Source organism: Saimiri boliviensis, chromosome 20 (genome assembly GCF_048565385.1).
Source record: "Saimiri boliviensis isolate mSaiBol1 chromosome 20, mSaiBol1.pri, whole genome shotgun sequence".
In the NCBI taxonomy this organism is placed as follows: domain Eukaryota; kingdom Metazoa; phylum Chordata; class Mammalia; order Primates; family Cebidae; genus Saimiri; species Saimiri boliviensis.
Genome location: NC_133468.1, coordinates 23129544 through 23140446, shown reverse-complemented (window position 1 = coordinate 23140446; position 10903 = coordinate 23129544). Strand labels below are relative to the sequence as shown.

General features: G+C 44.5%; 1 protein-coding gene across 7 annotated transcripts in view; it reads left to right on the top strand.

Moving 5' to 3' along the window:
- Nucleotides 1-10903, top strand: part of UBLCP1 (ubiquitin like domain containing CTD phosphatase 1) — a 261529-nt gene that overhangs the window by 67697 nt on the left and 182929 nt on the right. For all 7 annotated transcript variants that reach the window (XM_074390300.1, XM_074390299.1, XM_074390298.1 and 4 more), the window contains one exon: nucleotides 5588-5804. The gene's annotated coding sequence lies outside the window, so the exon portion shown is untranslated. The remainder of the gene's footprint in view (nucleotides 1-5587; nucleotides 5805-10903) is intronic.

Below are 10903 nucleotides of genomic sequence, written 5' to 3'. Positions count from 1 at the left end.
TCCCCTTTCTTCTCCATACTGTCAAGCAAATACTAAGCAAATCACAGGAGTTCTATGACAGTCTCTCAGGAAGAACGTCTCCAAATAGAGAACCACAGGCTATCTGGGGCTCTGAAGCTGGAAGAGACCTAAGGCAAACTGTCTGATACAATCCTCTTATTTTTAAGATGAGAAACCTAAAGCTTAGAGAAGGAATGTGACTTTCTGGATCAACATCTAGCAGTTGTTTACTTAGTGCTTACTGCATAAAGAACATTGGGCTAGAAGCAGTTGAGACAGAGAAAAAGGGGCCTACCTGGATCCTGCTTCCCAGGAGCAAATACTTTTACTCAATGAATATTTATGAAGTCAGTGTGTTAAATGCCTCCCCTCCAGCTGGGGAAATAAGCCACATATCTGTATCACTACAGCACAAGGCAGTGTGTGCTGGGATACCCAGAGCTGAAGGACTTGGGTTAGGGATAGGAAAGGTGATACAGAGGTGAACTTTCAAGGTCTGGCAACAACCTGGTCACCAGCCCTTGCTGTAAGTGTTCAGCTTCTCTTGATTAGATGACAGTTTTTCTAAGTTTAAAGAGTACTCTCTCCCACATAGAGAGCCTAGTGGTTCTAAAATTTGAGTGACTGTCAGGATAGCCTGGAAGCATTGCTACAACAGACGGCTGAGTCTCGCCCCCAGAAAGACTGATTCAGCAGGGCTGAGGGCCTGACAATAGGCATTTCTAGAAAGTTTCCAGGTGAAGCAGATGCTGCTGGTATTGGGACCACACCTTGAGAACCAGTGGTTTACCCTATGTTCAGGGTCTAGAACCCCTGAAAATCAAGGTGCTCATTGGAAAAAGACCATAATATATTGATATATCCACCATGAAATAATGAAATGCATAATTTTGTGCTAAATCAGCCACCATCTGATATAGAAACCATTCTGGGTTATTATCCAGGGTTTGTGAAAATCTTCAGATTGCAAAAATTACATGCCACTTACGAACGAGGTAGAGATGATTATTGAAACATTCTGAAACAGCTCCATTTACTTGCAGAACACCCATAATCTGGAGGATAACATGGATTCCGAAACCACTGTTTTAAATTTTATGAAGGGCAATGCTCAACTGTTTCAGTCAAATACCTTAAAAGTGAGCATTCCTGGGTTGGGTGACTGAACATTGACAAATCACAGCTTTGTCAGAACTGCTGCTAACCCTAGGGGGACCTTGCTGTGTACCTCATTCCCTTATAAATTTGTGAGTGGCAGAAACAGGACTAGAAGTCAAGCCTTCTTGCACACTGCTCAGTGCTGTCACCGCAGCATGGGGTTTTAGGAGCATGGCTATCTTTTGAGTCTAGGTTATGACTGTGGCAAAGTACTAGCTGGCACAGAGTACTGGTTAGTACAGTCACAGGCTTGAAGTTAAACAGACATAGCTTGGATTTTGGTCCTACCACTCATTTGCTGTGTAATGTTGCCCAAGTCACTCTCTGAGCCTCAGTCTCTTCACCTATAAAATGGATGTAATACTTATCTCAAAGGTTTGTTGGGAAAGGCAATAAGATAACATTATAGAAGGCAACCAATAACATATTAGCTTGAACCTAAAGAAAGAGGTAAGGAAACAATTTTATATCTCTGTTTTATGTGCCATGGATAGTCAAAAAGTCATTCCAGGCTGTAGGAAAATGCCCACAGAGGTACTATAATTACATGGGCCTGTAAAACCCAGAGGCTGGCACACTGGAAGGGAAACAGTAGAGATTCCTGGCATCTCCTGGTGATTCCTTTACGCCCACTTATGCTAGGGTTTTCCCACAGGCTGTGCCCAGCATTTCCTCTGTGTGTCTCAGATGATTTGACAATCTCAGGTGAACTGCACTTCAGGGTCAAGGAAACCCTGGCCATGGTTCTAAGAAACAACTCTCACTTTAGTATCACCTACATTTGAGACCGCAAAGCGCTGTCCAGGAGAGGAGATAGTGGTGGGTCACCTCCTTTGGCTCTCTGGCCGATCAGCTGATTCTAGGGAACTCTAGCCCTCAGCCCACATTTCCTCGGCATGGTAAGTTTGAGAGTCTTGAGGATTAAAACAAATTTTTGTGTATGCAGTTTCATAAGTTTTTCTAAACTCTTGAAACTGTTGCATGAAGACAAAGGGACCCCACGTTAGGTTCTCCTACTTGCTGGGGTAAGCTAAGGGCTTCCCAACACTGGTGCCAACATCAGCATGCCAATGACACTTGGGTGAGCATCTCTTTTTCAAATTTTATTTTGTTTGTTACTTTTAATTAGAAAAGGGAGTTATTATTAAAGAATAAAAAAATATAGTCACTGATGCCATGGGTGGCATATGCAAACAGCCCCAGTTTGAGGGCCAGGGCCGACTTCTAGAACTGTCATCCCAGATATTTCATTAATTAGCTGTGTGACCCTGGGTAAGTCACTTGGCCTCTTTAAGCCTCACACTCTTGATCTGTAAAATGGGCATGCTCCTGTTGTAAGGAGTTAGTGACATAATTCACGTAAAGTATCATGGTGCCTGGATGAAGTCAGGACCCACTATTTGCTCCCCTCCTTTCATAGCATGACTACAGTGGCAACACTGCAGTTACTTCTTTACTGTTTGTCTTCTCCACCACACTGAGTGAACTCTCTCATGCCACGGATCATGTTTATCTTGTCTCGAACTTTATCCCCAGAGTCCAGCACAGAGGGATTCCATGACTTAACAGTAGATTGAGGAAACAAACAAATCATACAATTTCAGATTCCAGTAAAATTAACTCTAAGAGGTTACCCACATTCCATCTGGTATCCTGAAATTCCTTGTTTTGAAAAGTGGGTCATCACCTGGGGTTTAGTAATCCCTTTGTTAAAATGACATTTAACCTGGCCATGTTGTTGCACACAATTTTACCTGGGCAAGTATCAGATACCAGTACAGTAAAGGTTATCTTTTTTTCCCCTTCTCACAGATTTAAAAACTCTTCAGGAAGTAGTAAGAGCTTTTCATTTTCTAAATGGGCCAAAGTTAATCCACAAGAATGGGGAGCACAGTTATCAATTTGTTTTATATCACAACTGACAACCAAGCCCATCACAAATACGGGAGCAAGTCTGATTTGTAACGTTATAAGGTATAATTGTGAATTCAATTACTTTAAAGAATATATGAAAGGCTTTTTTTTTAAAAAAAGTTTCAATAGTAAGGCAGGCATCACTCACTTTAGCTCTGTACAATCCTTTAACTGATGGGAATTAATATTTAGGAATATACTTGTATACATCATTACATACCATTTCAAAATAAGATAAACCTTTCCATAAAATATGCATATGCTCACAAATCTTGCTATACAATTATTATTAGTTGGCTTTTAAAATGAACACCGTACATCAGTCCCCAAAGTACTCAGTTTTCACTAGAATTCCAGCAGGTGACTCACCAGGGGTGCTTCCAATAATCCACCAACTCCATGCTGCCAGGTGCAAGGGTAGCACACTAATGGTTTCTACACCTGGACAGCTGCAGGCCCACCGGGAGGGATGGGAGGCAGGGGCTTGGGAAGAACTTACCTTGCTCTGGGTAGGATGCAGACTCCAACGGCCCTGAAATAGATGTGGTTTCTTCTGCTGCTGTTGCTTCTACTGGAGCTTATATACCCTGCTCCCTCCAAGCTTTCGGATGGAAACTGACTTGCCAAATTGCAACATTGAACACAACTCTCAAAACCTTTTGGGAAAATTTCAAGAAGTTCCTTTTTTCTCTCTCTCTCTGTGCATTAATAACGATGAGGGAAAGTAGACATCAAAACTAAGTAGAGAACTAAGAGGAAATGACTTTTGGGCGGGGGAAAAGGGAAGGAGATGGGGATACTCATTTGGGTTTACATCATGGCCAAGGTGCTTAGAGACAGCACTAGGCAGCCTGCCTGGGTTCCACAGATCAGGGAAGAAGGAAGGTCAATGAGGAGTCAGACAGGAGGAGGTGTTCATGTCAGGATGGAGCAACTGTATGCCCCAGGGCTTAAAAGCAAAATCCTGGTTCTTCCCAAGTCAGAGGGGACGAGATGAAGGGCAAAGGGTTTAATACATCTGGAGCACCTTTCTTCACATTCCTTTAATTTCAGAAACATATTATTTACCACCCATCTTGGCTCCATGCACCTCTTCCCCCATTCCCCGAGTGTGCACTCATACGCGCGCACATACACATACCCATGCACATTCATACAAACACAACCCTGGGGAGATGATAAAACTGCATGTACCTCTAATAACACTCAAATATGTACGGAGACACATCCTGTGCTCATAGGGGCAGATGAGAGCAGAAAGTAAGATATCCTCAGGGAGATACACAGACAACCACACTCAAGGCACACCCCCTTGGGAACCTAGACTACATCTTCATTTCATTTGCACACCAATCTATGGCCCTAGGAGCTCCGCGCAGATGCACAGGATTAGCGGAATAAATCTCTCCTGGAGGAAGCACACGCAGACAGATGCGGGCCGTCCCCAGAGCCGCCGGCAGAGGGCGCTGCGAGGCGGTGCGCGCGCCCCGGAACCCACGCGCGCGCGTCCGCTTTTCCGTCCAAGCTCTCTACTCCGGCCCCGTCGGCGGGGTGCGTTCCTGAGGCTGGAACGGGGACCAGGCGGGTTTCAGGCGGGGGTAGATTTCTGGGCTAACTTTCCTCGCCTAGCGGGGGAGGGGAAATGGGAAACCCGGGCGAGAGCCCCGAAGCTTCCCAGCTGCACACTTCCTCCCTCCAGAGCGCTGGCCGCCAAGCCGGCAGTCCCACTGGTTATCCGACCTTGTGCTCTGGCGGCGGGGAGGACGGAGACCTTACCTCCAGCTCAGAGAGCCCCCTCCCATCCCCTGTGTCCTCTAGGCCTCCCCAGACTTTGCCTCTTAGACTTCCAGTGAAACAGGTTCTGTAACCAAGATATACTATTTTAGGAGGACAAAGCAGGTTGCAGGGTATGTTGGTTGTAGGATACCTTTTGTGGGATGTGTGTGTGCGTGTGTGTGGGTGTGAGTGCACCTGAACTTTTCACAGCTGGTATCTCAGGCATATGTAACAACTGGAGGCGGGGCTTTTTGTAAACATGTATTAATTTCCTCCAAACAATCACTGAAGTGTACTGAACAGAAAACGTTATGTGAAATTGACGTGAAGTAGTTTCACTAATTTATTTACAGTGGCTGCACCACTACAGATGAGTCCTAGTGCCACCCCAATAAATAAATACATGTATAAAATAAGACAAGTTTCAAAACGACACAAATATTTTATTCATGTGTTCATTAAACATCTTCAGTGTTCACTTCCTCCAGGGACAAGTGGTAGGGATTTAAGAGCAAGGGCTCTGGAGTTAGGGAGCTGGATACCTGCACCTGCAAGTTACTTACCTTCAGTAAGCCTCAGTTCCTCACATCTTTAAAATGGAGTTAATAATAGTACTCGATCATAGGACTGGTGTGAAGATCAATGAGATATGATGGGATGCAGTTTGAGCAGCATTCTGGCTAAATGTTTAATGAATGTCTGCTTATACTTATTTATTTTTTATCCTGTCATGTCCCAGAAGGTCTGTTGGTAGCTTACAAGGGGACATCAAAGATGGCAAAAAGGAGTGGAAGAAGACGGAGAGAATAATGTGAGGAGCCGGGAACAGGGCTCTAAATTGTCCTTCAATGAAATCACTTGGCTATAGCTGAGCCACGAATTCGACTCTGAGCATCTAGGATGAGAAAGAGGAACTGGCGCCTGCCCGTCTCTGCCCCATGGGACTGACTATTTTGGTAAGTCCGGTTCACCCACAGAGGAAGCAGTTCTCGTACTTTATCTGCATATAATAACAAAATTCAGGTTCTTGGGGCTGAAGCTCAGAAATTGTGATTCAGATCTGGAATCGGGCTTGGAACCTGCATTTTAACAATGGAGGTTCTAATGTGGTCACTGGCAGGTTGTTCTAATGTGGGGACCACAGCCCATTCTCTGAGGCAGGCTGTACACTTGTGCTTCATTGCCTGGAGATACATCCTGTGCTTCACTCATCTCTGGACACCCCACATGGCCAGCCAGCATTCTGCTAATACCAGCCAAATGCCCACTGACCTGATTTTGGAGAAGAGGTTTATCAGCATGTTCCACTTCACAATCCAGACCCTGACCCCAGGCAAACTGAACCAATACCCATAGCTTTCTATGGCTCACCCTGTGAGAGAGGAAGGTCTGCTGACAAACAGAGGACATGCTGAACTGCAAGGTTAATGTGACTGATAATTAAGCTGTGAGATGGAGGCAACCCCCTAAAAACCAAAAATAACCTAAAGATTTTTTTTGGCCACAAAAACATATTTTCTCCTGGAAGGATGCTTTGACCATCTAGTATACATTTCAAATAAAGGGGAAGCCATGTGTACTTATAAAAATTAAAATGTTTAGAAAATGACATAAGCAATACATGCTATTGTAAAAACTTCAAACAATACACATGTACATAGAATACAATGTTGAAAGCCTGATTCCTGTGGCTTCCAGAGTAACCATTGCCAACATTCCTGCAGCGCTTCTCAGTGCTTCTCTATGTATTTACATCTGTCTAGCTACATAAATGAGATCTGCTACACATATTATTCTGCAAATTGCTCTTTTCCTGCAACTGTCCATTTTGTATTCAGCCACTTGCAGTCACTTGGCTAGAGGTCACATGAACAGATTTCACATCTGCATCAATTAGGTTGCCCTGGGCTTAGTTTTCCAAGGACCTCTGGAGTTCCAGGCATCAATCCACTAAGGATTGACTCCCGAGAGGGTCAGTTGCTTTTGAAGGGACACTTCTAGCCTAGGGGCAAAGGAAGTAGCTTCTACCTCTCGCCTCAGAGATAAATGCTTTTACCGAAAAAAGAGTGAAAGTGTTACAGTAGGTGGCTAGTCAGACAGGAGCAGGGCAGAAGAGGGTCCCCCCATCCCTGCCCATCACCACCAGGAATGTCAGACAACCATCAGGTGAGGGTCAGATGATTATTAAACTGTCTCTCTAAAATAATAATTGGTCACTGCTGGTACAAGGAAAAGGCATTAGATAAAATTAGATTAAAAACACCTGAAGCTGGTGATCAGCAGCTTCCCAATAAGATCTCAGGAGTTGGGCGAGTGGGCTCAAGCTCGCACACTAGGAGGCCAAATGGTCGAATTTAACTGGTGTATGAGCTTCTTCTAAGTTGAATACTTGACTGGTAAGGGAAGAGCGCCTCAAGTGTGCATGCATGCAATTTCAGTAAACATACTGCATATGTGGTCCCTCCCAAGTGCTGGCAGGCCACCCCAAGGGAAGAATCAGGGGAGAAGGGAGGCAAACCCCAAGAAGCACGCCAGCATATGCAACCCTAAATGAAAGGTTAAACCACACACTTGAATCTCTCAAATCGCCCTCCCTCTTCCAAGTATACTTCCTTTTGTTCCTGCTCTAAAACTTTCTAAATAAACTTTCATTCCTGCTCTAAAACTTGCCTGGGTCTCTCACTCTATCTTAAGCCTTTTGTTCAAATTCTTTCTTCCGGGTAATAGGACAGGAGGCAGAGAAATTCTAGGCAGAAAAGGGTGGGGGTCTTTAGCAAAGCCCCACCCCTCAAGTCTGGTGCCATGGGCCAAAGTGAGTAGCACATTCTTTTCCCACTCCAATGTTGCCTTTTCCCAAACCACCTGTGGCCTGCCCTGCTACCCCCATCCTGTATCCATAAAAACCCTAGGCCCCCCTGGCAGAGAGTAGAAAAGGAGAGGAGAGGAGAAGCAGCTGAATGTTGTAGAGAAGCAGTTTGACTTCAGAGGGATGACTTGATGCAGGACTTCAGGGGAAGAATACCTTCCTGGTCCCTCCCCTTTCCGACTCCCCTTCCTGCAGAGAGCCACTGCCCGCAGCAATAAAATCCTTCACATTCACCACCCTTCAATTCGTTCATGTGACCTGATTTTTCCTGGACACGGAACGACAGCTCAGGTGCCACAGGTGAGGACGCTAAAGGCTGTCACACTGACCCTCTGGCGAAAAGGTGGAGGGTTCACTGAGTTGTTAAACACTTAAGCCATCTGTGGACAGCAAAGCTAAGGGTGCACTGTAACACATCCCCTGGTGTTCCAGGGGTCATGGGTACTCCACCCTAGATGCTGCTGCAGGGGCCCCGCACAGAGCCTTGGTTCTGCCAGTGCCCAAAAGCGCTTGCTTTGGCTCCTGCACCTGCTCACCTGTGTGCTCCCCCTCCCATGAGGGGTTGAGAGCTGTTGCCTGAGTAAATGAGGCACCCCTGTCATGAGGCCTGTGAAGGGGTCAAGGAAAGCTTCACATTTCATGAGGAGGCAAGAATTGAGGTTCACCAACACTAATGTACTTGGGTGCTATGTGATTTTGGTGCCGCGCGACTTGGATACGTTCCCTAGTGGTAACAAAAGGTTCTAGAGCTCAAAATTTAACAGTGTATATATATGAGTGGTATGATGGTGAATGACTTTTGTTTTCTTTTTTATGGTCTCTTAAATTTTCCAGAATGTCTACAATGACCTCATATTTCTTTTCTAATCAGAAAAAAAAAAAAAGGTTACTGAAAGAAGAAAGTGAAGCACATGCAAAAGGCAGAGTATATAGTGGATCCAGAAATTTGTGTTTTATAATCTGACAGGCCCAGGTTAGACTATAGTTCATATTTCAAATACAATTACATGTGTGCATAGCTGAGAACCTTCTCCTGGGATGGATGTAAGTTACCAGGTCACTGCTGAAATGCTGTACTTTTCTGGGTGGTGATGAGGAAGCATCTGTTTTAGGTGTGGTATTTACTGGAGGCAGAAAACTCCTTGAAGTTAGCTCATTCCGTTTTTCAGGGGCCCTTCAAATACATGGTTTTTTTTGTTTTGTTTTGTTTTAATGTCTTGCAAAAGATCCCTAGAGTTGAAATTCCCTTTGCAAAAATTATAACAGTGAGGAAATTATGGCAGTGAAAGGGATCTGACCTAACTGACCCCATCTTGCTTCTGACTATCTTTGCTCATTCCTGTGTGTGGGCCATGCTAACTTTGGGAGAAATTTAATTAAACGATAATGGCCCTTCGCAGAAACTAAATTGCCCTTGCAAAACTAATGAAAAGGGCTGAGAGCGGTGGCTGACACCTGTAATCCCAGCACTCTGGGAGGCTGAGGTGGGTGGATCACTTGAGGTCAGGAGTTCAAGACCAGCCTGACCAACGTGGAGAAGCCCTGTCTCTACTAAAAATACAAAATTAGCCTGGTGTGGTGACACATGCCTGTAATCCCAGCTACTCTGGAGGCTGAGGCAGGAGAATCCCTTGAACCCAGGGGCTGAGGTTGCAGTGAGCTGAGATCATGCCATTGCACTCCAGCCTGGACAACAAGAGTGAAACTCCGTCTCAAAACAAAAAACAAAAAACAAAAAAACAATGAAAGGCCACCAAGCTAGGAGGATGAGAGGGGCCTGAATTCTATTAGGAAATATGCCTGGGTAGCCATTATTTAGGAGGTGTAAAGATTTGCAACCTCCCCGCTTACTCCATCAGATAACATCACAATTTTAGAGTCTGAGACTGGCCTTGGAGAGGTCTTTTCAGGTTTTTGCGTTTCTGACAACCATATGGGCCCCACCCAGAAACTAACTCAACACAAGAAGACAATTTCCATTCCCTGTGATTTCGTCTCCAACCCAACCAGTCAGCATTCCCTACTTGCTGCCTCCCTGCCTCCTTACCCACCAAATTATCTTTGAAAAACCACTAACCTCTGAGCCTTCAGGGAGACTGATTTGAGTAATAATAAAACTCTAGTCTCCTGTACAGCCAGCTCTGCATGAATTAAACTTTTTCTCCATTGCAGCTCCCCTATATGGATAAATCAGCTCTATCTGAGCAGTGATTCAAGGAGAACCCACTGGTTCGTTAGAATCAGCTTCACTTTCAAAGGGTCTACAATGTCCTCATTAATTTCCTCTCCTTCAAAGATGACTCTTATCACATGTTTATAATATCGTCCTCCACCCTTAGCCCATGATAAGGGCAGAGGGTGGTAGATGCAGTCACTACTGAATTTCATTATCTGGGCATTTTTGGCCTGCTCAACTGGACTGACTGCAGACTAAGTGTTCCACTTTGACCTTGATTTTGCCATTTGTGTGTGAAAACCTTTTTTGTTTTCCTCTCTAAATGCAACTCTTTGGTAATCCCAGTGAAAGAAATGGGTTTATGGGCAACCGGAAGGAAGTGGGTGTGTCCTAGGTTGTAAGATTGCTGAGATGTAGAAATGGGTATGCTGGAAAGGTATGAGAACAGTTGGTCTGGTCTTGCTGTTAGTAGAAACAGGTAGAACAAGGCAAGGTGGAAACAACATGGAGTGGGCAGATGTTTGAGGTGAGGTACTGTCATCTATTGTCTGAGGGTCCCCTATCAACATCAACTCTAACCAACAATTATTGAATATTAACCAGCACCCCCTGCATTTATAGGATGAATTGTTAAAGCACCATCCAATAAAGCACATTCCTGCTGCTACTCACTCTAGAGCACATAGAATTCTCCTGGAGAGAAATAAATTGACCAAAAATCGGGGTCTGCAATTTGGAGCATCTTCCATTGTGACTGTTGATTTGGGGCTCACATTTAAGGCTGCATTTGTTTCTTCATTCACCAAAAATTTATATGAATATTCATCAGGCTTTTATTGTATCTTGTTCTGGAAATCTGCCCTGAAAATAACTATGACCCCTGGTTTTCTGCACTGTCATTTTCTCTCTAATTTTTGGCTTTGAAAATATCTATCTGTCATCTATCTATCTATCTATCTATCTATCTATCTATCTGTCTGTCTGTCTGTCTGTCTATCTGTCTATATTCTTGA